This window comes from Cavia porcellus, unplaced genomic scaffold (assembly GCF_034190915.1).
Source record: "Cavia porcellus strain 051 isolate PalLab524CR breed Dunkin Hartley unplaced genomic scaffold, mCavPor4.1 scaffold_10, whole genome shotgun sequence".
Lineage (NCBI taxonomy): Eukaryota > Metazoa > Chordata > Mammalia > Rodentia > Caviidae > Cavia > Cavia porcellus.
This window is the reverse complement of record NW_026947493.1, coordinates 52387501-52413432: the sequence shown is the minus strand read 5'-3', so window position 1 is coordinate 52413432 and position 25932 is coordinate 52387501. Positions and strand designations below refer to the sequence as shown.

Sequence of the window (25932 nt, the reverse complement as noted above, 5' to 3'; positions counted from 1 at the left end):
CTGATGAGTGGATAAACATGATGTGGGTTTTTTGATAATAATGTCGGAGAAAAAATGGCGGCTTGTTAGGGGATTGGGCTGAAAATCTCTCCGCAGAAATCATATTAGATGCTAGAATATGACAACATGGAGAGGGCCAGATGAATGGATAATGATTCTTATTAACCAAGACAGCATGGCTGGAGGATTTAAGGTTGTGCTTAGACTGCAACGACTGATAACGGGAGTCTGCAAATCCTGCACCTTTAACGCGGCACACTGACCAGTGGATCCAAGAGGAAAAGCTGTATTGGCTTTTGGCAACTGCTGGAAATTGAGATCCAGGACCCCACGAAGCAGCCAGGGCTTCCCGCTGCGCTGGAGGAGATTGTGAGAAGCTCTAGAGCTCCAAAGCCGAACACCATGCAGTTTTCTGACCATTCTGTGCTGTGTTGGGAATGCAGTGAAGGCAAGCAGCGCAGTGTGCAGTAGACCCAAGAGGAAGACCTGCACTGAGTCCTGGTGAGTACAAGAGGCTGGGTCCCATGGCTATGGTGGCTGACTGGAGGACATCTTGGAATTGGGCAGAGTCCTCCACCAGGGCGACATCAATAACACGGAGAGTCTGGTGGAAGACATCTTGGAGTTGGGCAGAGCCAGCAACTTGGTGATATCAGACAGTCGCCCCTGGCCTAGAGAGGTCTGGTGGAGGACATCTTGAAATTGAGCAGAGCCCGGTGCCGTGACAGCATCAGTGACATAGAGAGAACTAGTGGAAGACATCTTGGAATTGGGCAGACCCGCTGCTGCAGTGACATTAGATAGTCACTCCTGGCACAGAGAGGTCTGGAAGAGGACAGCTGGGATTTGGGCAGAGCCCTGTGCCATGGTGACATTAGTCAGCTGTTTCTGGCACAGAGAACTGGCAGGATCTGCTAGGGTTAAACCAAGCCTCTGGTTGGGACCTGATTAGCAGATACAAAATAGTTGCAACTCTGTGACATCCACAAAGTACAGCCTAATTTGCAGATTGACTGGCACAGAGGCTGGAGGCTAGCCTGTGCCATCCCTGCATCCCTGCTTACCCCAGATAACAGCAAATTGGGAGGACAGCAAAAACTCAAGTCAGCATGCTTCTGAAAGGCTCTAAGCAATACGGAGAGAGCCAGAGACCCCCAGGACACTCCAGTCTGAAAGAAACCAGAAACATGACAAGTGATAGAATAAAAAAAAAAAAAAAAAGCTGACCAACATGAGAAAATAAGCCCAGGAGAAGTAAACACTGAAGAGAACAAGCACAGTAACCATCCAATACTGGACACAGCATCAGCTGAATTAAGAAAATACCTCCATGGCCTCATAGATGAATTTAAAGCTGTACTCCTGATCCAAGTGAGGCAGGATATAAAGAGATTAATTCAAGAAATGACAAGCCCCACCCAAGAGAACACAGATGGAATAACTGAGGAAATCAGAAAAGAAAGAGAAACTTCTGAAGAAGAATTTAAACATAACTTAGAATACATGAAACAGACCCAAAGAGATTACCTGGAAACTAAAAACTCCATTGAACACTGGCAAAATGCCATGACAGAAACTAAAGTTAGCCTTTTGAAACTTGAAGAGAGACTTTTTTTTTAGTCTTTTTCGTTTTTATTGGCACCAGGGATCAAACTCATGACTGCCTGCTTGCAAGGCAGGCGCTTATGCCGCTGAGCTAAATCCCCAGCCCTGAAGAAAGATTTATGATATATGATCATGAAAGAAAAGACCTCTTAAAAATAACGAGGAACCACAAAGAAAAAATTCACAGGCTAGAAGATGACAAAATGATACATAACTTAAGAATAAAGCATGTGAGTGAGGAAGCAGGGGTAACCAAAAATGAAATACAAAGAATATTCACAGATACATTAAAGGAAAATTTCCCATGTATAGCAAAAAGAAATGATATCCAGATAAAAGAGGCATATATAACACCAGGTACCTACAACCAAACCAGATCTACACCCAGACATATAATAATCAAGATTCCAGAAATTCACCAACAGAACAGAATATTAAAAGCAGCCAGGGAAAAGAAGCGGATTACCTACAACAGGAAAATTGTCAAAACAACAACAGACTTATCAACACAAACTCTTAAATCAAGAAGGGAATGGGCAGAAATATTCCAAGTCCTGAAAGAAAATAATTTGCAACTAAGACTCATATAACCATCAAAACTCTCTCTAAAATTAATGGAGAAATAAGATGCTTCCAAGACAAGAGGAACTGTGGGAGCTCGTGACCACCAACCCAACCCTACAGAGAGTGCTGAAGGACATTCCAGAGGAAGAGAGGAAGGGATACCAGGATTCCAGCAACAGTGGCAGAGGGGCCTCAATGAACAGGGCAGACAGTGGAATGAGGGAGTAAGGTGGACAAATTATAGCAGTAAAGTGGAATAGCAGACATGAGGCAGAGACAGTAAGCTATAGTCTTTAGTATAGATAGCTTTTATACACTATAAAAAAAGGCAGAGATCATTGTTAATAGTGTATCAGGATTTAAAAGACACAATAGTCTTATCACCCTGTGTAGTTTGAATTTAATTTATTCTAGTCTGTCCACTCATATCAGACTTGAGGGCACAGACATCTGACCCAAAAATAGCAGGTTATACCATGGTAACTATCCTTAATTTCCTATTAGCTTAAACTGAAATCCTGTATTACTCTTTATTACTATGACTGATCTTATTTGAATCCGATTCATAAGACCGCGGTTTTGCCTTGGCTGATTTTATCCACCCTAAAAGTAGTATCAACCCTAAAAGTAGAGACAACTACTCTGAAGATGACAAGATATAAAAAATATCCATACTGGTATTAATTATTAACAGCTCTCAAGTCCTACAATGTTTTCAAAGTTGTATTTTTATAAAAATAGCTAGGTAATACTATCTTTAACTATATTAAGCCTGATGACGTGGACAAATCTATTGAAAATAACAAGAGAAAGCATAGTAACCATGGAAGATCACCTAATATTGTGGTCTTATGTGTCTTATTCATTGCATGTTGTTCTAGGAATTTGTTTCGCTGTCTTGCTATGATTTTTTCCCCTATATTACAGAAATGATAGATATATATATGTAGAAATTCACACACGAGAAGATTTAAAAAAAAAAAACTATTTACGGGAACAGAATATATAATGCAAGATGTAATGAACAGATACTCTGAAGAAGAAGAGAAACTAAGAAACCCAATGCTAATTTTGTAGCATTATGATATAAAATCTAGCAATACTATTGTTCACTGATCAGAGTGATGTTAGTCTAGTCTCTTGAGTTCAGTTTCAGCATGTGTAGAATGGGGATGGCTACTACGAAGAGAATGAGAGATGCGAAAGTAGTTATTATTGTCTTCCCCACTGTCACATCTTGAGGATCTGGAAGGCCTTTATCATCCTGTAATGATTTGATTAGTTCTATAATATGCAGTATGTATTTAATGTGCGTGAAGATGGAGACAACTATTTGGAAGAAACTAGAGATAATTAGATAAATAGTGAAGATCTCCAGTGGATTTGCTTTGAAATCTGTATTTCTTTAATTTTTTTTAACTCTTTTGTTCTATTTTGATATATTTGATCTTACCCTCTTTGGGATATAAAACAAGTGTGTAGGACTGATAACCATATTACTAAGTTTTTGTTAGATCATTGAGCAAAACTGTTGGCAGTGTCACTATTTGAATGTCATTTTACATACTTTAATTTTTTAACCTGAATGGCTATGTATAGGATGACAATATGTAACTTATCAACTGGCAATTTCTTATCGTTTGTTTTTCTGTAATTCTGTATTATTTCTACCCTTTTTTTTTATCTCCATGTATTTTTGTTTCTTTTTCTTTAAATAAAAAAAAGATGAAAAAAAAAAAAAAAGAAATCTGACCATCTATGTCCCAAATCTCTACAATTTAATCTGTACAACTGATGGGTCTGAGTGTGAGGACAGAGTGATAAAATGGACATACAACATTCCTTTCTACATAGAAGATTTTGGTTATGATGTTATGATAAAAATACAGGAGCTTTGTATATGTTATCCTAGCTATGTTTATGTGGTATGATCAAAAATGGTGAATGTTTCATTTTTGAAATGTATTACAGTAAAAGATACATTGCCATTATTCTCCCCAAAACACTCCCTCTCACTTCAGACACATCAATTTCCCCATCATTCTTGTTACTTTCTGAAGTAGCTCTGAATGTCCTCTTTCGTGAGTTTCTTATGATCACTATCCCGCCTGCTTTAAGGTCCTGATGTGATTTCAAACATTTACCTGTCGTGGTCAGTTTGACTTTGGGAAACAGCCAGAATTCACACAGTTCCAGATGTGGTGATTAAAGTGGATGAGGACGCATCCTAATGTTTTTAGCAGCCTGCCTTTCTGTTGGATGACACTTGGCAGCAGCATTCGCCATATTTTTGATCACACCTCATAAAGATACTCAACACAGAACTTCTAAAACTGCTTCAGAAAGTGGTAAAAATCACAGGATAAGTGTATTTAAGGTGAAGGGTAGTATTCTGAGGGAGATAAATGATCATGTGTCACTTTCTGCATTTATAAAATACAAACATTCACTTTATAGTTCGATAACACCTTGTATCTCTTACCAAAGCCAAAACAAGGACTATATGTCAATTAAGTTTGTATACAATACAGTTACTTTAAAAATCATTTCAATAGAAAACTACTGAGACAAAAAATTCACAAATCTTTGCAGCAGCATATGGACGAATTCTGCAAAATCAACTCATTTGCTTAGAATTTAAAAGTCTTCAGTCATTATCTTTTTATTCATATGGTCACAAAACATTCCACTGATTACAACTAAACCAGTTCCTTCTCTTTAAAAATAATATGGATAGATTTCTTGGTGGATGGTTTTAATATTGCCCGTCTGCTGAGAAGCATACTCCTTAAGGTCTCCTTTGTCCTTATGATTTCAAAATGATTTAGTTTTCCCATAATCTTCTAACTCAATTATTCCAGAGGTAAATACTTTTGTATTAACAAATAGAAAGACAAACACCAAGTTGTCCTTTGTTGCTTTGAAATTTGTTTCTTGAGAGTTACACAGAAGTATCTCTAGGTCTTTCTATCACACAGTTCAAAGATGCACATGGCCTTGCTTCATGTCCCTTTATTATCTTGTAGACTTCAGTAAATTCTGTTTCTATTCTTCTGCTTTTGAGATTTATTAATACCAGCTTTAGTCATCTGTAAACCCATCCATGCTAGCTGCAAGCATTCCTGTTAGCCTGGTCTGGAGCTTTTCAATCTGTTATATGTCTTTTGGGGTGAAAGGTTCATGTCTATAATATTTCTGTTTTGTTCATGCTGATGCAATAGAATTTTATAACATACAACAAAGAACTGGAATCTCAGCAACAGCATATGTAAAATCATGTCAGGAGAAAAGAGCAAATCCCAAGTCCACTGTAAGAGACAGAATCTAAGAGGGCCTATCCTTAAGCCATCTATCCCATGGGAGTACTTTTCCAATTGATTGGAGTGCTATGTCAGCTAAACAGAACAACAGAAATCATCTTTGCTCTCCAAAACTATGAAGATCAGACATTCTGTACTAAAAGCGAGGAAAAGGGAGGCTGGGGAATCAAAGAATTAACACAGTCATTTCAAGTCACAACTTCCTACTTCACAATCTGCTTTCCATTCCCTACCAAACAAAAGCAAAGTATTATGAGATCACAACCTCTATTTCAGCTTAATCACATCAATTTACTCAGAATTATTTAAATTCTCAAAAACAAAACAAAACAAAACAAACAAAAAAAAAAAAACCCTAAGCTTCAGAGCAGAAGGCACACACTGTGTTTCTCCTCTTGCCACTGTTCTGTAGGATATCATTATAATTGCAGTATACATGCAGGGTGAGGAATGAGGTAAAGAGCAGAAACCAATTCAAAGAATGCTGTACAGTTATCTTTTTTTTTATTGTGACTGTGTTTGCTGTACTAAATTTTTAAATAAAAATACATGTTTTTGTGAATCCAGCCCTTTAAGAATCAGTAACAAAAGCAATTTCGAAGGGAAGGTTGATGTACTAAGGCCTTAACATTAAATTATCTCTGACCCTAAAATATTACCATACATGATGAAGTGATATTAATCACCCCAATAGCATTTGGAGGTCAAATCTCTCAAATAAAGCCTACATTTTTCTAGAACTCAAGAACATGATGGGAAGTCTTCTGGTCATCAAAACTAGAATCACTTATTTCAATAATTAATAGAACTAGTTGTGAATATGAAAATTTAAAAAGTCAACATAAAAATCCTAGATGATTCAGAGTAATTACTTCTACAGTGGTTGGGGTGCTCCTCTAGACTGTGTTACTTGTCACTAATAACACATTTCAAACCTGTGACTTTGCAAAGACCTCAATTTGATGGCCTAATAGTGTCAGGTGCAGATTTCAATGTTTAAATTATTTTAAAAAACCATGATAAAATCCAGTCCTGCCACCTGCACTGAACGGGTGTTCACTTTTCCTTTCATCTCTTGATTAACATGGGGCTGGCTTTCCAATTTGTGGATTTACTATACCTTTTGCTAGTTCTTTTTCATCCACTGATTTCCTGCCTTTTGGCCATTTCTTAGCTCATTTTCATATCCCCTAGAGGGGAAAAAAAGAAAATTAAACTCAAACCTATGGAATTTGCTCTAATGAAAGGAAAGGGAAGAGATTGGAAACCCCTGGCTAAAATGAGGTTTGGGGATTTTCATACATACCTTGGATCCAGTTAACCTAGAATATCAAGGGCCTACTTCGTATATAAGAAGTCATTTATTTTCTGCTTCCTCATGATTTACCGTGACCAGCATTGGAAAGCTATTACACAAAAGAGAACTTTTCATAAACTTTCTAAACAAAATGATGTATAACAAGCTAAATTAATGTCTTTACACAGGTATAATACATAAGCACAGTGTGTTTGTGTGTATATACGTGTGATGGAAATCAGTTTTGATCATATGTCTGACTTCAAAATTATGTTGTTTTGTCAAAACACACACATACACACACACACACACACACACACACAAATAAACAGGTTTATAAGTGCTGAGAACATATTAACAAATTTCTGCTTATTTATTGCTGTTAACTGGTAGAGTATTTCAGCCCAAGTCCCCAAAGGGTTAATGCTGTTGGGTGAGCTGAAATTCATGAGCATAATCCTAAAGAAGTGAGGTGAAGTTCTATCAGGTCTATTTCAGCGTATCAGGGATTACTGCTAGCTGTCTAATCCTGCTGAGCCTCAGGGAGGAACGCTGTATTGTATTTGAAATCCTGGCCAGGAAAGAACAGAAGGTTAAATGGGTGCCTTGCTCTGTAATCAAATATCACAGGCAGTACTTATCTATTCAATGAACAACTGATGTAGAAAATCAATTAGGAACTAAATAGCTTCTCAGGAATTTTTATCCCGAAAGAGGTAAGATTTTTAAAGAATGAGTTTATTTGATATGTTTTATAGTTGAATACCAGGAATTGTAAAGTTTCAAAAATTGTCTTAGCTTGTTTCTAAAATATCTTATGGTCATGCTTTTTTTTTTTTTTTTTTTTTTTTTTTTTGTCTTTTTTCTTTTTATCGGTACCGGGGATCGAACTCACGACTGCCTGCTTGGAAGGCAGGCGCTTATGCCGCTGAGCTAAATCCCCAGCCCCGTGGTCATGCTTTTGAGTTACTGAACTATATACTTGCAAAATCAGAGTATTTCAGGAATAATGATACTACCCTCTAGGATAGCTGATAATGTAACTTACCTAAGGAAGAAACAGCCAGACAAAATCAACCCACATAAAATACTGTTAAAGTTGTATTAAAGTTCTGAATAGTATCGTAAATATATACTGTGTTTAATCAATATGATTTAAATAATTTAGCCCACTGAAATTCGTTCCTCAGACAGTATATAACGTCTGTGAAAATAAAGTAAGCATCATAAAAGCAAAAATAAATAAATATAAATAAGAATGAAAGGTTGATGTAGCTCCTGAGGTTCTTTGTTTCCAGAAGAAAGAGGCTTCTTTTTGTGGGCTGAAGGTTAACACCTTCGCCTCACCACCCCCACCCTCTACCTGTCAGTCTTGAGTGGATGTCACAATTCATGTACACAGACAAACAGGCTGACTTGGCTAGTGTGCTTGACCTTGGACAGGCGTAAGATCAAATCTGGTTATTAATATTGGGGCAGTCAAAATGTAATCTCCCAGACACTGGAGAACTGAGCTAGAAATTATGCAGTAGGCACTCCCTGTCAATCAGAAGCATCATGGGCTAAGCACTAAAATGTTCATCTGGATCTGAGAAGGAGTCAAGATAAACTTTCTTTTTTTCTTGTTCTGTGAAGGCTTGTTAAAAGAAATTTGCTCGAGGTCTTTATATGCCCAACTTATCTGTCCTCACAATTTCAATTATTTTTGGACTCTTTGCTTTGTAAGAGTTCTTATAAGGTAATCCATTTGCAGGCTAAAGCAGATATAATTGGAAAAATATTGCCTTTTCACAGCCAAGGAATATATTTTACAAATGGGATGGAATGCTTTTAATACTCTCATTGTAGTTCAATGTGCATATAATTTTAAGCATGGATTCTCATTTTCTATAATTGTTATTCCTTATAACTTCCTCTCAGAGTATATCTATAATATAGGATAAAAAAAAGGAAATATGAAAGTTGATCTATAGAAAGGGTACTTCTTTAAGAAACAGAGATAGAATTGCCTAGGCAAATTATAAAAAGTACAATAGAAAAAATGCATTACTATGTCAAACCACTACTAAAATTAAAGATGATTTAATCAAATATTCTTTCCAGAGTTTTCCCTATCAATTCTATGTCCTCAAGTAGCAGGATTCATCATAAGATAGTTATTTATTCACTATAGTGTCAATATTAATGATTTGACCAAGATATCTGATATATGGCTTATCATTATTTCCAGCACAAATATCATTTTGAAAGTCATCATTCACCTTTTATTTAAATATGTTTCCAAAATAACACCACTGAAGAAAATATCTATCTTTGAAACCCAGATAAAATGCTCTTGTCTGAATTACAAATGTACAATTTAATAAAGCAATAATTTTTTTTCTTTCTCTTGATATTGTCTCTTAATTACCAATTTTGTTTTCTTAGTTGGGTGTGAGTATTGACACACTTCTGGAATCCTAACACTCCTGGAAGCCGACACAACAATATTCCAAATCCATACCCAGCTTAGGCAGTTTAGCAATTTAACAAAACCATGGCTCAAAATTAAAAAAAATAAAAGTAAAAAAAGAAGTGAGGATGTAAATTTAGGTGATAAAGTTTTGGGTTCAACTTGAATGCCAAAAACAGACAAACAACAACTTGAAAATGGTATCTGCTTTAATACATATTAATAGACATTTTTTCCAAAATAAACTATTAATTTTTGTTCTCTGTGAATGTATACTTAAAATCTTCTCATCACTGGCAGGGAGACTACATGGTATGCAGAATTAGGTTACAGTAAACTGCACTGCTCATTCAACCGCCTGGTATTTTATATCAGTTGCTTCCTCAAGCAACACGAATCCACTAATGCTTTAATTTGTGACACTGCTAACTGGTATTAACACATTATGACTATGAAAGGTCCTTGTATTTGTACTGGCACAGGCAGTTTATATGTCTGTCATACCAGAGCAAAATGCATTAGGTCACATAAACATACAATAATATACTATGTCTTTTACTTGAGCACACATTTCAAAAGGTTTATAGTTTACTTATGCATGCTCATTGAACATTATCTTAAGATAATCAAAAGGCTCAGGCACACCCTCAGCACAGCAAGAAACTTCTATCCTCTTTTGATCTATATGGTATCAGTTGGTAGTGATCATTAAGTGATCAAATTCATTAATCATTCTCAAAATCTTAAAATAATAAACTAGATTTCTTTTTAACCAAATGGCTCAATTGTTTCAGAGATCTAACTTTTTACATCTGTGGGACAGGGGATTATTTTGTTTGAGTCTTTTGTGGAAGACAAGTCATATTGCCAATGAAATTCAGACACAGTTTGGCGCTAGAATTTTAAAGCCCAGTGCTTGAGGTTAGTATAGAGTTAACAGATATTTCAAGCTGATCTACAGAAGTATTTCTCCAAAAACAAATAAAGGTAGAAATTTTGAATTACAGGTAGTTAAATTCAACAACTTTCCCAGAGTCTATTGCTCCTGGGTTTGGGTATCATATTTGGATTATTTTAGCTTCAGTTTTCAATGTAACTGCCAATGCATCTATATAGTTGTTGTATTTGGAGAAAAATATATCTCTAACATAAACTTACGAAATTATACAACATGAACTACACAGATCTGCTTCATAAATAGGATAGAGAGGTATAGATGTACTTTTGTCTATGTACACATCTACTCCTACGTCTATACATGCACATGCCCCCACATACATGTTTATATCCATATCTAAAGACAGGGAATATATACATTATCATGAAGTAAAACTCCACAAACAAACCTCAGAATCTACCTTCATAGAACAGCCAGAAAATGAAACATTGCAGAATTATTACAGTAGGCTACAAAAGAGCGTGCAGCCCAGCGGGCCTGGGGAAGTTAGCTCTCCTGAGGCCTATAAGATTCTTGTTCAGAAAATAGACTATGTATCTGCTGCCAGGGGATGTCTTGATGTACAAGAAAAGTGAATTTCTGCAGCCATGATTTGGCAAAGCATGATTCCAAAAATTTCCTAAAAATATACTCCTACAAAATTTAATTCAGCAGACTTGGATTTTCTTACCCACTTGTGGACTCAGAAAATGGTTTCTTGGCCCAACAGCTCACTTAACTGCCAGACTTTCAACAAAAGAAGAGCTGTTTTGCACAGAAAGGGTTTCCATGTAGTCTTGTCATTTTTCCTACTGCAGTGGGATTTTTGTATATCAAAACATGTCAGACTCTTGTCCTTAGAGGCAAAATAATGCACAAGACAGGAAGTAATGCCTTCAATGGCTTACTTGGATGCAGTATTCGGCATTGGCAGACCCTAGCAAAACCCTCGCCTGTGATGGGGTGAATCCCAGAGGGGAGCATCGGATGCAGTTTCCTGAATTACAAGTAAAAAATGCCAATGGAGCTGAAGTTAGCTTAACTGACATGTTTGCCACCTTCTTCTAGTCCTTCGATCACCATGCAACCTTCAAAATCTTCTAACCCAGTAGTCCCCCAATTTGGCTTATTATCACAATCATATCTTTCAGTAAAGAGATATTTGGGATGTGCTGACACAGGTTGTAATCTGGGAATCGGTATTTTGAAAATTCCCACAGGGATTCTGATGGGCAGCTTCATTTCATCTAACTTCCATTTTCTGTACCGATCTGCCAATCGTATATACAATCATCTATAGAAAAGATTTTCACATAAATATTTCATGATTCAAAAAAATTTTAAAGCATTTGCTCTCAATAAAATCTCAGTGGGAAATGTGTTTTTGTTTTTTACTCCATAACTGACCAATACACAGTAAAATCAACTCTGTTTAATCCCCACACATCTTTCTAAATACCAATACAAAGTCACATTTAAATTGCTTACTTCTCTCCAAAATTAGATGAAAAGTTCAGTTTATACACATTTCAAGGAACTAATGACAGAAACTTTGTAATTCAATCACACTAATTACTTATTTGCAAAGATAAATAATCATTTCTTTGTTTAATACATGATTATATAGTTAATGTTTGTCTCTCTCTTCCGCTAAATCATGAACTAGAGGAACAAGGCTTATGTCTGCTTCATTTGATACTATGTTCTCATTCTCTATCTAGCACAATTTGGGCTGGTGAAACAGCTTAGAAGCACAGAGCCTTCCTGGAAAGCGCAAGGTCTTGAGTTCGATTCCCAGTATCAAAAAAAAAAAAAAAAAAAAAAAAAAGGTCATCAAGTGTTCATGACCTAAATGTTGAACTAGGCAGCCAAACATTGTTTTACTGCTTTAGACTCAAGAAAACAGCTCCAGAGAATCTTTGAGCATGAGATAATATGGAAGCTTATCATGTTTTCTTGCATAATTGCCTCTTAAGTTATTTTCATGGTAAACAGAGAGGAGAAATTATGCAACACTAATGTTCTAACAGTAGGAAAACTGGCAGCCCAATCCTTGACCTCACCCTGCCCAGGTCAATGAGCCTTATGAAGATCTCTGGAAATTGAAAACTTCAAGGAAAATCTGCAATTGCTGGAGTCAAATAGGATTATGCTTGAAATAGCTACAGAAAAATACTTTTATTACATCTGATTTAAGGAATACATAGACTTATGCCTCACATTATAAAAAAAGAAAAACATCCTTTTAATTACCAAGAGAAGTATCAAGACATTTTTTGGTTTTTCTACATGTTAACCATTGCAAAATCTTAACAATTATAACCACAAACATCACATAAGTGGAAAGAGGAAGGCGAAAAAGAGGAAGCCTGAAATTTACTGTTACTGTTCATTGTTTTTCAAAAGTGACTATATGGGCTTTATTGGTGTAGAGAAACATAGCTGCTCTTCATCCAAGTTCTGCACGGGTGAACTCTATTTCCCTCAATACTAAAGGATATCTAAATATTAATTCTCTAAATAATGCAAAGGAGTAAGCATTACTAAAATGTGTGAAAGTACTAAACACATCCCTAAAATGAGAATGCTGGAAGGCTGTGAACAGGGACAACACACATACAAGGGGGAAAAAGCATAAGAAAAGTAATATATATTTTCTTCTGGAAACTTACGTGCTTGATGAAGAAAGGGACTATATCACACTCCCTTTGTGGCTGTCTTATTCATCTTTGAGATCTAGCACAGGGCATTTTTAACCACCGAGAATAAATAAATATTTGTGCATTACTAGAATATCAATCTAGTAAAAATATATTTCAATGAATTTAACCTAATATAAAATATACCAATTTTTCATTCCTACAAATACAAGGAATTCAGTTTGTGGATATTTTTCAAAGAACACAGTATGAATCAAATCAATGGTTAACATTCAGTCATCAAAAACAGCTAAAGCTTACATATTGTTGTAAGTAATCATTGTAACTCATCACCTCTAAATCTCCATTGCATTGTTGCTTCTTTCCTTACTTTTCAGAGGATATATTCTCCTAAAACATCACCTGTTACATTGCACCCTGTGTCTACCTCCTTCTGCCACACAGGGTCTTCCTTTCCAAGTGCCACCTCTCAGTGTTGGGCTTCTCTGTAATTAAGCACCCTATTTAATGCTGTGGATGCTGGAACCAGACTGAATTCAAATTCTGACTCAGTGATCACTGGTAATAGTCTTGTGACTTCGCACAATTAATCAGTTTTTTATTGCCCTTGTTTCTTCACTTTCAAAATGGGCATGCCAAAAACTTGCTGTAAGAACAAATGAATGAGTTAAACGTATCTAAAGAATTTAGGACAGTTCTCTTGCCATCACCAAGTAAGTGCTCAATAAATGTTGCTATCGATGTTCTCACTAAGTTTATTGTCTGAAGGGAAGCAGAAGAACAAAGAAGATTGAGAAATGATAAAATAAATCAAAGTATATTTAAATGGAAAGAGAAAAGAACTCAATCTACACAAAACAAGAATTGACTATCAACGATGAGAATCCAGTTAATATTTAGGATTTTCAATTCTGCAATTTCACTGCTAGGTACATACCTAAAAGACATGAAAACCTACATCCTCACAAAGCCTTGTGCATAAATGTTCACAATATCATACTTTATAATGACCAAAATGTAGAAATCACACAAATGTTCAAATAATGGATGATGAATAAGATGTGGCATACCCATGCAATGGAAATTTGGTACTACAAAAACATGGAGTGATGATACCTATTACAGCATAGATGAATTTTAAAACATTAAATTAAGTGAAAGAAGACACACAAAAAGCACTGCACATGCTATGATTGCATCTATATTAAATATCCAGAATAGTCAAATCTTTAGGAAAAAAGAGCCATTATTAATTGCCTAGGGTTATAGAAGGGAGCCTTGGGGGTGGTTGTGGACAACTAATCGTATAAGATTTATTTTAGTGATAATAAAACTATTTCAAAACAAATTGTGATGGTGTTTACATAATTCTATGAATATTCTAAAGCAAATGAATTCTAATTTAAATAGATAAACTGCATTATATTTGAATTGTATTTCAATCAAGTTGTTGAAATATACAATAAAAGACAGAAAAGCAGAAAGAAAGGGTTCAACATGCAACACATTGTAAGCATGCCAAATTTTTGTTGTTGCTGCATATAATTTTTGTTCCTTCTCTAATCAGAAATTAAAAATAGGCCAGGGATTTAGCTCAGCAGCATAAGTGCCTGCCTGGCAAGCACAAGGTCATGAGTTCAACTCCTGGTACAAAAGAAAGAAAGAAAGGAGAAAGAAAGAAAGAAAGAAAGAAAGAAAGAAAGAAAAAAAAGAAATTTAAAATAATTTCCTTAGAAATTTTTAGTCATATTTTACCAAGTAATTGAATTCTTTTTTTTTTTTTTTTTTTTGCATTTTTCCTTTTTATCGGTACTGGGGATCAAACTCACGACTGCCTGCTTACAAGGCAGGCGCTTATGCCACTGAGCTAAATCCCCAGCACCGGTAATTGCATTCTTAAGCATTACAGTGCTGTCTTATTCCATCATTTGTCCACTATCATGAATTTAAGAAACTATTTGTTCAGGTTACCTAATTCTCTAAATTTCAAGAATACTCTAAGCATTTTGTAGTATTTGTTGTGAATTTAAAACAAAAGGAAAGCATGAAATACTAATTAGCTAGACAATACTTTGAGAAGAAATTTCTATTTTAAGACGCTTCTTAAGAGACTGCAAGTCTTTGCAAACAGATACTTCAAGGTTGGGATCTGGCTTGTTTAGCATAAAAAGTTTCATGTGCTCCCTCAATTAGTGAGGTCATTGACTTTTTTGGAGAAACTATCACTTTTACCAAGTCGTATCCTGTTCCCGGAAACTTTGATTAGTCATGTGTACATACAGAACTGATTTCAGTGCTTGTCAAAGAATCTTGCACAATATCATCAAAGGTTTATTATCTCTAGGGACTGAGAACATGTACGGACATACAGAAAGAAATGTCTGTGATCTATTCTAAAGCAAAACCAGGGAAATTAATGATTAACTCATGATCTTCATCCATTTCTAACATATTTTCATATGTTGTATTCTCTCTCTTTCACAACATTACAAATTCATTTCAAGATTTGAGCAACATAAGGAGACAACCGTGAATATGTGAAGAAGAGTACTGAGGTTTCAGAATTTTGCTTTTTAAATTACCTAACACATGTGACGTGAATAAATCCATAGTCTTCTCCATTCGTGGAAAGAATTAGATTTCCTTGGAAAAGTAAGTATGTGTATGCATCTAATTTCAGTGCACTTCTGTATTAATGGTTTTCCAGTAAATTATCAACTTGGTTCAATGGAAGGAGCAATCATAGTTCCAAAGGAAGAAACTAAGTGACCTAATAATCAGTATAGAAATTTAAAAGTACATATTATTTCTCAAAGTCTGTTTTGAAGTGGACATCTAGATAAATGTTGACAAAATTAAGCAACAAGGTAACAATCAGGCTATTTTCTCATTTATGACTAAAACATAGTAGTTACACCTCTTTGCTAAGAAAGATGTTCTAAAATGTAAATAGTTGCTTATAAACTTCATCTTAGTTTTGCTAATGTTCAGGAAATTAAGAAAGCTAAAAACTGTACTCTTCTAAAGAAAGTTATCCATGAATTTTGCACTTATTTTTGAAGAATTTGGTTATAAAAATAATGAGCAACTTCTCAGGAAATACTTATCCTGTAAAAAATTTGGTATTGCTTTAACAATCAAAGGGCATTTTTTAATTATTAATTTTCTGATAAAAAGCCACAATCAAGCAAAAAATAAAGTACAAACTGCTTTCAGTTAGTTATTTCTCAATAGATACTAAGGAACTTCTGTTTAAAATATAGTGACATTTGGTATTAATAATAAAGACATATTTTCTACCTTTCAAAATATTATATAAGTTTACCAAATAAAATAAATTCTGAAAGATCAATTCCAGTATTTGCATAACTTCGATTTTAGCATGTGGATTAAAAAAAAAACACTATTCATTTAGTGTAAAAGTAGAGAATGATTTTTCTCTTCCTCTATCACTGATGTCACCACTTGGTCACTCAGTGGTAAGTACTACAAATATACTGTTTGAAAAAGATGTTCTGTAAACTGCTTAGCAGAGGTGATAGCAATTAAACCTGATACCTGATTTCCTGCAATTGAACGCTGCATGATTTTAGATCATAAGGACATATGCTGGTGTTATTCTCAGGCCTGAGATAGTTAAATACATTTCCAGTTGTTGAAAGATACTGTACATAGTCAAAATGTCCTTGTGTACTTCACATACTAACAACGTGTAGTGATTGAGAGTTTCTATGTCCTTAACAATTCTGTCCTTTAACATTAAAACTGTTCTGCATTTCCAAAAAGGATTACTTCATTAATAAATGTAACTAAATATAGCAATGTCACTGACTTTTTGCAGAAATTTTTAGAATCAGACAGTCAAGATTTTCTCAACATCTCTAAACTCAAGCAATCCATTGATTTCTAACAAGACTTCTTTACATAAAGATCAGTAGCAAAATTTTGAGGAGAAAAAGAGAAAAGTGAGCACCATATGTTGGAAAAAATATCCCTAAAAAACTATGTTAAAATGGATCAAAGTTAGAAGTAAAAGATAATAATTATTTTTCAATAGTGATTCACAAAAAAAATGTAACAAGTAACAAGTAATTAGAATTCCTTCTAGTACTTATAAGGATGCCAATAAGTTGGGTGTGGTGCACCATCCTTGTAAACCTAGTTACTCAGATGCTGGAGCAGAGAGTTGAAAACTGAAGCCAGTCTGAGCACCTTAATGAGACCTTGTCTCAAAATTTTTAAAAAATTAAAATGTAGCTCAGTGGTAAAGTGCTTGTCTCATATGTGTAAGATCTTGGGTTCAATTCCCAATAGAGATTGGGGGACAAAAGAAAAGAAAGGGAGACTAGAGAAAAGAAGGGAAGAAGAAAGGAGACTCCAGTGGTAATGGGCAGTGAGCTGACTGTTTCATTTTTTCCTGTGTAGTAAGTTAAATGCTTAGGGAGGCACATTCCTTCTTTCAGGTCAGTGGGGTACCATTTAGTCCATTACTGCTGAGGTGCTTTGGTGACCTGAATGAATTAATGAAGGCTCCAAAGTTGCTTAAAAAGCAAACATAGAGGACTGGCACTAAAAGTGATAAATATTCTATTAGTTCTTTCTACTTAAGGTACTGACACCCAAACTTGCCTGTAAAGGAAATGTTTGAAAGTGAAAACATTCAGTTGTGACAGAAAACATACAAGTGACAGTTTTAACTAACAGCTTCTCCTTTCAGCTTCCAGTGATTGTAAAGTGTCTGCAAGTGTGCAAAGCTACCAGTTTACCTCTACTGTCTGTTCAGCATCGCTAAGGAAACCTTCTATTCTTTCTTTCCTTCCTTCATATACCTTACTCAGCCTGCCATTGAATACAAAAAGTTTTCTTTATTAACCAAGAGTCATAAGTATAACCAGAGCATGGCTGGGAAGAGATCATATCTGCAACTCTAACAGAGGTCCTTAATGCTAAATGCATGTGAGAACGTCAGTGAGGTGTTTTTCTTTGAATCTCAGTTTTTGCACTTTTAAAAGATAATGATAACATTGAAATTTTAGGAAGGATATTATGATTTAGGAAAAAAAAATCCCCCAAAGGGCTTATGTTGAGTGGTAGCACTTTTGGAATGTGATTAAAACTTGGGGCAGTAGCCTCATCAGTGGATTAACCCCCTGATAACAACGTTTCCAAATATGCTATTAGGAGTGGAGCCTTTCTGGAGAAAGTAGGTCACTGGTAGTCATAACCCAGAAGGTGAGAAGACCATCCTGCTCCTGGCACTTTCCCCTCTCTTTCTCTGGTGCTCTTCCTGCTCATTTCCTTTCATCATGTGGTGATGCCTGGCTAGCCCCTCCGCTATGATGTTTTTGCCTTGCAGCCAGCTGACTACTGACCGAAACCTCTGAAATCATTAGCCAAAATAAACCTTGTCTCCTGGAGGTTGTGCATGTCCCATATTTTGCCCCAATTAAGAAAGATGACTACTAAAATAGTAGATGAGATTATGTACATAAAGCATCTAAGTTACTATGATAGTTGTCAAAATGCTCTCTTTGATATGTAGTGCCATTATAAAAGACAATAAATATCTAAGTCAATTACCAGAATGGTCACACTGTTGATAGAAAAACTAGTATCAAAGGAAAGAATATATTTGGTAGATTTTTCCCAATATTCCATTGATCACATATAAATAATCAACTGTAAACTCTATATGACGCTACTTTCCACAGGACACGTGATCATAAAAGAAAAATCAACGTTTTAAAAGTCTTTTTTTCCCAAATTGGAGTTAACCCAATGAAGCTGGATCTATCAATAGCTCATTTATTTCCACCATCAGCATTGTGTTCAACTAATTTTAGCAGCAGATATACAAGAAAATAATTCTTCAACCATTATCTACCAATGTACTACTTAAAAATTGCTTCATGGTCACATGTAACCTTAACATTTATTCCTTTAGCAGAGCAATAGTGAAATCTGTATTCTGTGCTAATACTTCCATTAAATGAAATACCTTTGAAAAATCTAAATCATGAGTGTGATCATATATGTTTATGTTTATATATGCACATGTAATATATGTACCTACTATATTCAAGACTGCGAAAGTCCTTTTCCTTAAAGATAGGAAAAATAGAATATTAATTGAAAATGATAAAACCAAGTAAAATAAAATGCTGCCACACATAACAATGATAATAACAGTATAACTGGTAGTTACAATAGTGTATTTTACATAACTCTCACTAAACACATGGTAAACTGAATATACGGAGATTTTTCAAAAATCATTCTATTGCCGAGGATTTAGCTCAGCAGCTCAAGTGTTGCCTGGAACACATGAGGTCATGAGTTCGATTCCTGATACCAAAAAAAAAAAAAAATCATTCTATTTTAGCCATCTGGTTATTCTTATTAAACAATTTCATTTTCTAGGCAACACATTAATAGCATTATCCTTATTTTGAAGAATAACATAAATGTTTCAACTAATAGAAAAGCTCTACCCTGTGTTAAAATGTCCACCATAATTCCTGCCTTCAACTAATAAGAACGTGCTGCTACATCCCAGGCCAAGAAAAGTAGTCAACATATGCAACTGATATTGTACTATATTTACTGATAATTCAGAAGACCAGCCGCACTCACCCCTTTAATCATTGTTGAAGAAGACTGGAAACATTTGATGACCAGGTCTTTGTATTTAACCCTTAATTTTTTCATCATCCAACATCTAATCACAAAATATAAGCTGTAATTTTAGAATCAGAGTTATAGATCACTATCTTAGAAAATCTGCTAAAAGTAGCATGTAGGAAGATCGCAATAGATTCATGGATGCAGCCACAATACACAACGGCATTTCAAACCCTGGCTCATGCCAAATGCTCAACAAATGTTCCTGTATTTATTGGAAGTCATAATTTAAGACATCATTTGAATGTTCTGCAGAAATTTGACATCTGTAACAATAGCAGCCACCACACTCCTAGGATACTGAATCTGTGAAAACATTTCCCAGTAGTTACATCTCCATGGTTGCTCTTTCCTTTTTTGCATGAATCCTATTCTCTTTTGCTCTCCTGAAATATACTGGTAATTTGGGGCGGGGGTACCTTCCTTTAAGGCTTGAATTAACTGAGTAATGAACAAATCTCCACGTCTAATTGAACTCAGTCTGAGCCAAGGCTCAGACTCAAAGCAAACTTGGTAAAGCATATCCAGTAGAACTTGGGAAGGCCAGATGTTCTGGAAGTAGCATTGTGGTCATTATGCACATGCCAGCTCCTCCTCATTCCACCCTGGGCCAAGACCCTTTCAGCAGCATGAAGCCTGCCTAACATATGAGCCTGGCTGTTTCACTGCCCGCCATCCCAGCACCCGCGTGAACACTGTGACAACTGCACACAGGCTCCACTGATAGGAGTAGGTAAACTTCAGCTCAGGAAACAAGGAGAATGCATTAGCTATAAGATGACACATTTTCTGCTTTACCCAAATGACTTCAGGTTGGGTGACAAATGAGCCATTTGTTACTTTCAGTTAAATCAGTTAAATCCTCATTTCACATGAGACAGAGCAAACACAAGTTACACACAAAAATTGCATAAACCATACAGTTTGGGTTGACGTGCTTCTGCGAGGTTGGGTGTGCCACATTGTTGACTGTATTTCTGAGATGTGGTTGTGTGGTGGAGGTGGTGGTGGTGTGGTGTATTGTGTGTGTGTGTGTGTGTGTGTGTGTGTGTGTGTGTGTGTGTTTGTTTGTTTATGTTTAGAAAAAGTAAGTGAAAGAAGCTTTACTGGAAGGGTGCTGTACTACCTCACCCTGGTTTCTGATATAATACTTCTCTCCCCTAAATATAAATTCATCAAAAATAATCAGGTCCTTAAACAAAAATATACAAGGAAAAGACCTCAGAGTCATACACTTTTGGATGTACTACTCATTTATTTTTTGAAAATTTCCTTCCCCTTCATTAAAGAAACACTTCTCTTTGGGGAATTAGGTAATCTTACAACATGGAGTATTTCCATGATGAGATTTGGGTGGGATAAAATAGTAAGAATTTGAAAAAAATAGAAAACAATCTGATAGCATACACTTGACTTACAGGAAGTCACTAGCATTGGTTAAAGAAAATGTAGAAACGTAGAAAATAGGGAAATTTCAGAATTTTTTTCTGAAAATCTGTCTGGGTTAATAACAATTTCACACACTAAAATTATTTTATCTACCCCAACATAGATTTAACATTTTCAATGTCTGATCTAAATCAGTATTTATAGGGATAGATATGTATTCATCTACATATATATATATTTCAGTAGATAGCTGTTTGGCATTTTTTCCCCAGAGAGGCTTCTTGGCTCATTATATAGCTATGTATTACTATTTGCCATATGAATGCAATAAAAAAGTCCTTATTTGTGCTACAGTATCCTTGTTCCAACACATGGCTGTGTTTCAGCAAATGACAAGGTTAAAAACAGAAGAGGATGTAGGTGGTAGGATTGGCAGTTACATCATGATCTAAAAAGACATGATTTATCAGTTGCTATTACTTAATCAAGTCCTCTTTATTTGATCTGTGTATTTATTAGTTGTAAGTATTAAACAAGCATGAATTGTTCTACTACAGAAACTTTTTTTTAATATCTGCTTCTCTTTGTTATTTTTATTTTTATTTTTTGGTACCCGGGATCGAACTCAACCTTGTGCTTGCCAAGCAGGCGCTTACCCCACTGATATAAATCCCTGGTCTGCTTCTATTTTTTATGAGAATATAATAGGAGTGTTTGAATAGCAATTATCTTTTAGAAACAGAAATCAGAAACCTTGTAACTGGAATTAAGTTTCATGGTACATTTTGACCTTGAAATGAACATAAATCAGAACGCAACACAAATAGTGCAAAATTTTCCATTTTCAGGTTAATGTTCAGCAAAATAAAAATAACTTCTGGTTGTCTCTGAAAATGGCTTTCTTTACCTAAACAAATGACTAGAATAAGACTAAGAAAAACTTGTTTGGGTTTCTTAGACACATACTCATACTCCAATTTCCTTTTGCACAGTGACTTTTATGCAAATGTGCATCACTCTATCTCTGGACCTCTTTTACTATCACAACGGGCAATGACAGTTCAATAAATGAAATGGTATGTATCTGGTATATTTGATTTTAAATTGCAAAGTTGGGCTCAGATCTAATGAAATAAAATATTTGTGACTCAGTTAACTCCAAATTGATCTAGTTATTATTTGCCACAGTAAAAACAGTAGGAAAAAAGGTAAATGAATCTAATTACTTCCTTTTTTGCTTTCTTTGCACATACTTCTTCCAATGTACCTTTTTGCACTCTGCTCTGACCCTTTCTATTCCTTGTTTTCAATTTTTTTTCTTCTTTTTTTCCGGTAACGGGGATCGAACTCATGACCGCCAGCAAGGTAGGTGCTTATGCAGCTCAGCTAAATCCCCAGCCCCTTGTTTTCAATTTCTTAACTCAGGTTCTTTTATCTGTAACACAGATATTGGGAAAAACCTCAAAAACATCTTTTGGGAATGTTGCACTAAACGTTACCTATGACTAAATTCCATGTGTGTTCCTTTGCTCACCATGGAGACAAGTGATTTTACTCACTGCTCTCAGCCAGTTTGAAATCCAAATATGAAAACAGCCTTACAGGATTCAGACGGAATCCTCTGCCTCACAACTAGCACATGCAAGCAGAAGAAAAGCTCATGTAATTATTTTTTATTTCGAACGAGCAAAGCTGTGAGCACCTCACTTAAAAATACACATAATGGTAAGAGCTGCTGAGAAGCAGGTGGATTCAGAGCTGTGATATTTTGCACAGGGTGGTGGCCACACCACTCAGCTGATCAGCAGAGTTCCAGCCACCCTGAGTCAAAAATAAACTCTTCTGTAAATCTGAAATACTGCCAAAGACTTTCTTGTTTTCTTTGTGCAATGCAAAGTGTTTTTATTACATCTTTCCCTGGGCTCTATAGAAAAAGTTTGGATCATTTAAAAGAAAGACCAAATTGCAATACCTTTTTTACATGAAGATTGGAAGTAAAAAGTTTTTTAAATACATTCATCAGCTAATTTATTAGTCCATTACTGACCATAGAAATATTTATTAAGTATGCATTATGAACTAAAATATGTAAAGAATGCAAATGAATGAAGTTAGAAAAATAAAACTAAGTCTAATATACTGATCAGGATAAAAGCAATCTTATATGAGGGTATAGTAATATATGTGTATAGAGATACATAGATGATAGACAGACTGGCTGATTTACCTTTCAAGACTAATGCAACAATCTAGGCATTTAGTATTTATTTAAACTCTTTTCACTTTAAGAATACATTATTACATTAAAAGTGAAGATAATGGGTAATCTGCAGTTTCATTTTTCCTAGACCAATTTTACTTCAACATTAAAATTCCTGAAGGAGCTGAAAATTCAATAGTGTTTAGCACTTCTGAGAATTTCACTTGAAAAAAATGAGTAAGAGTTTCTTAACAATAACAAAATTGCTCTTCAAAAATTCTAAGGAAAATAACACTGCCAAAAATGAATACAGCTTTGTTTGTTTTTGCAGTCATTGTTAGCAATAGACATAAAGGTATTTTTTTTTAGACCATATGGAAAAATCATCAACACATTCTGCCTCCGGGTTCTTTGCCAAAATATCGTAACCCACAAGCCATCTACCTTAAACATAAAAGGAAAGGTGTTGTTCTGGTCAAATAAAGAAATAATTTTTACTAGCATATGTCTAATGTTAAAGCTGCCTAAATCCTGCCAAACGCATTAAAACAACATCTGTAAAACAGATTTTCATTAAACTGATCAGTTTAAAGTTAAGCAGCTAGGCAGATGATGCTTTTAAGCTAACCCCTAACCTTTAACTTTTAACCTCCTTAAACTAGAATAAAGACATACACTTCTTTTAGGTAATACTGCTTCAGTTTGACAACACAAAGTATAAAATGATTTATTCAAATCAAAATGACCCATCACCACTTTTAGAGTGTTCCAAATCAATACGTTGTCAATAATGAGAAAAGCTGTTTTCTTGAAGCTCTGTATGTCTTACAAGTGATACTTGTCACTTCCCTCTAAAAGCCGAGTAATTCACAATGTAAAGTGACATAAATTAGACTCAAATATAAACATAATTTTATATAGGATATTATTAAATAGTCATTAACTAAGAAAACATTTTAAGTCTAATTTTAACATTTTAGCCATATGAAAAAGCATGTATTTTTTCCTTCCCAGGCCCAGGCTAATTTGGTAGTCTCATTTAAATGCAATTAATTTAACTTGTGAACCAATTTTATTTTGCCAATCCAAGTTGACCAAGTTGGCTACTATCCTCATTACTGTACTTGAAAATCTTATGATTCACAAAGTTTCTGAAATCAGTTTGGAAATAGCATCTTCAAAACATTGTTACTCTGCAGTATTTTTCTAGTTTTTACTACTAATAATGAATGTTCTTTGAAGGGCATTGCAAAAGAATATAGTTGAATTATGTAAAGCAATTTTTCAATAGCACAAATGTTTGCTCTTCAATTTTCTTTTAATTAAAGATAAATTTATGCAACTAGGTTTTTTTTTTATTTGCTGACCATATGCTATACTAAGCAATATACTTTATCCAACCAAAAACCAGTAAATTTTTATATGGTTCATAAGATCTTTAAAGTAAGATTGCATCATTTGCTTGTGGAATCTAAAGCACTCTGGCTTTTAAAGCCCTCTTTAGAATCAAGCTTTTATCCACCCAAATATCTCCCAACAGAACTTCCAGAGTAACTCTGGAAGAGTAAGGTGGTTGATTCACACATAGGGAATTAATGAATAAGCATAACACAGAGAACATATACACACCTCCACACACTTTTAAATAACTATCAAACAACAATTTGATTAAATAACCTTTCCAGAGAAAATGAAAAAAAAAAAAAAAAACACCCTTTCTTTAGATTCCCATGTGAGAGCAATAAAATAGAAAAATTTGTACATTTATATTGTCTATTCAGAACACGTTAATTTAAAGTGTTAGAGGAACTGCGTGAATATAAACACAGTTCATGAATATTCTATATAGCTCCAAGGGTCTAAATCTATTATTTATACAATCTTAATGTTTGTTTCTTTCTCCTAAGAATTCTAAAAGTTTTAATAGGTCAGGTATCAAAAGGAAAAAAAAAAAAAAAAGCAGACAAGTGAACAGTTGTCAACACTTGCTGTAAAACCTGAATTGCAATACAATTAATCCTTCATATTATATTATCAATAGCAACTTATACTTGCTCCATCTTAACATTAGGGCCTGTACTTCCCACAAATTGTGTAGCCCAAATATAATGCTTTCGTTATTGATCAACACAGTATCAGTATCACAGGAACCATGTTACAAATATTCACATTGCATCTTTAGGTATTTATGCAGAGTACATTTATCTAAAATATGAACTTCAAGAAATAACCTAACCATAATGTACTAGACCAACCTAAATAAATAATTCTTGGACCTAATCCAGATAGCCATTACCTACTCTATTTGTAGTACATTTCTAATTTTAAATAGAATTAGAAAAGCTATAGGTATTATAACCATTCGTTGACTCCTGATAGTATAGTTATCACTGATTTCTAGTATAAATCAATAGATAACACTTGCAAAATGGATTTTGTAATCATATTTAGAGCTTGTTACAATGACTAATGGTTTGCAATATTTTCTGAATTTTAATACCCTCCAGACAAAAAGAAGTTTTTAATAAGTTACCAAGTTATTCATCATAGAAATAAATGTGTTACATTTGTACACAAACCAAGACAATCAAACAATCCAGTGAACAAACTGCAGAAAACAAATTAATCAGTAATTAGAGTTTTTAAAAATCAAGATAAATTGTGCAATACATGATGCTTATCACTTGCATATATATAGCCCCTATATAGCTTCTCTCAGTACAAGTAAATGCACATTTGCCATTTTATGAGCATATTCATCTATAGCACAGCCCTCTGAGAGGCATTACTAGTTAGGGAAACAGTCATGCAAAACTACAGCGGAGTT

The 25932-nt window shown here is 34.8% G+C and overlaps 1 protein-coding gene across 4 annotated transcripts in view; it reads right to left on the bottom strand.

Moving 5' to 3' along the window:
* Nucleotides 1-25932, bottom strand: part of Zfhx4 (zinc finger homeobox 4) — a 180422-nt gene that overhangs the window by 127338 nt on the left and 27152 nt on the right. The gene's annotated exons all lie outside the window — the stretch shown is intronic.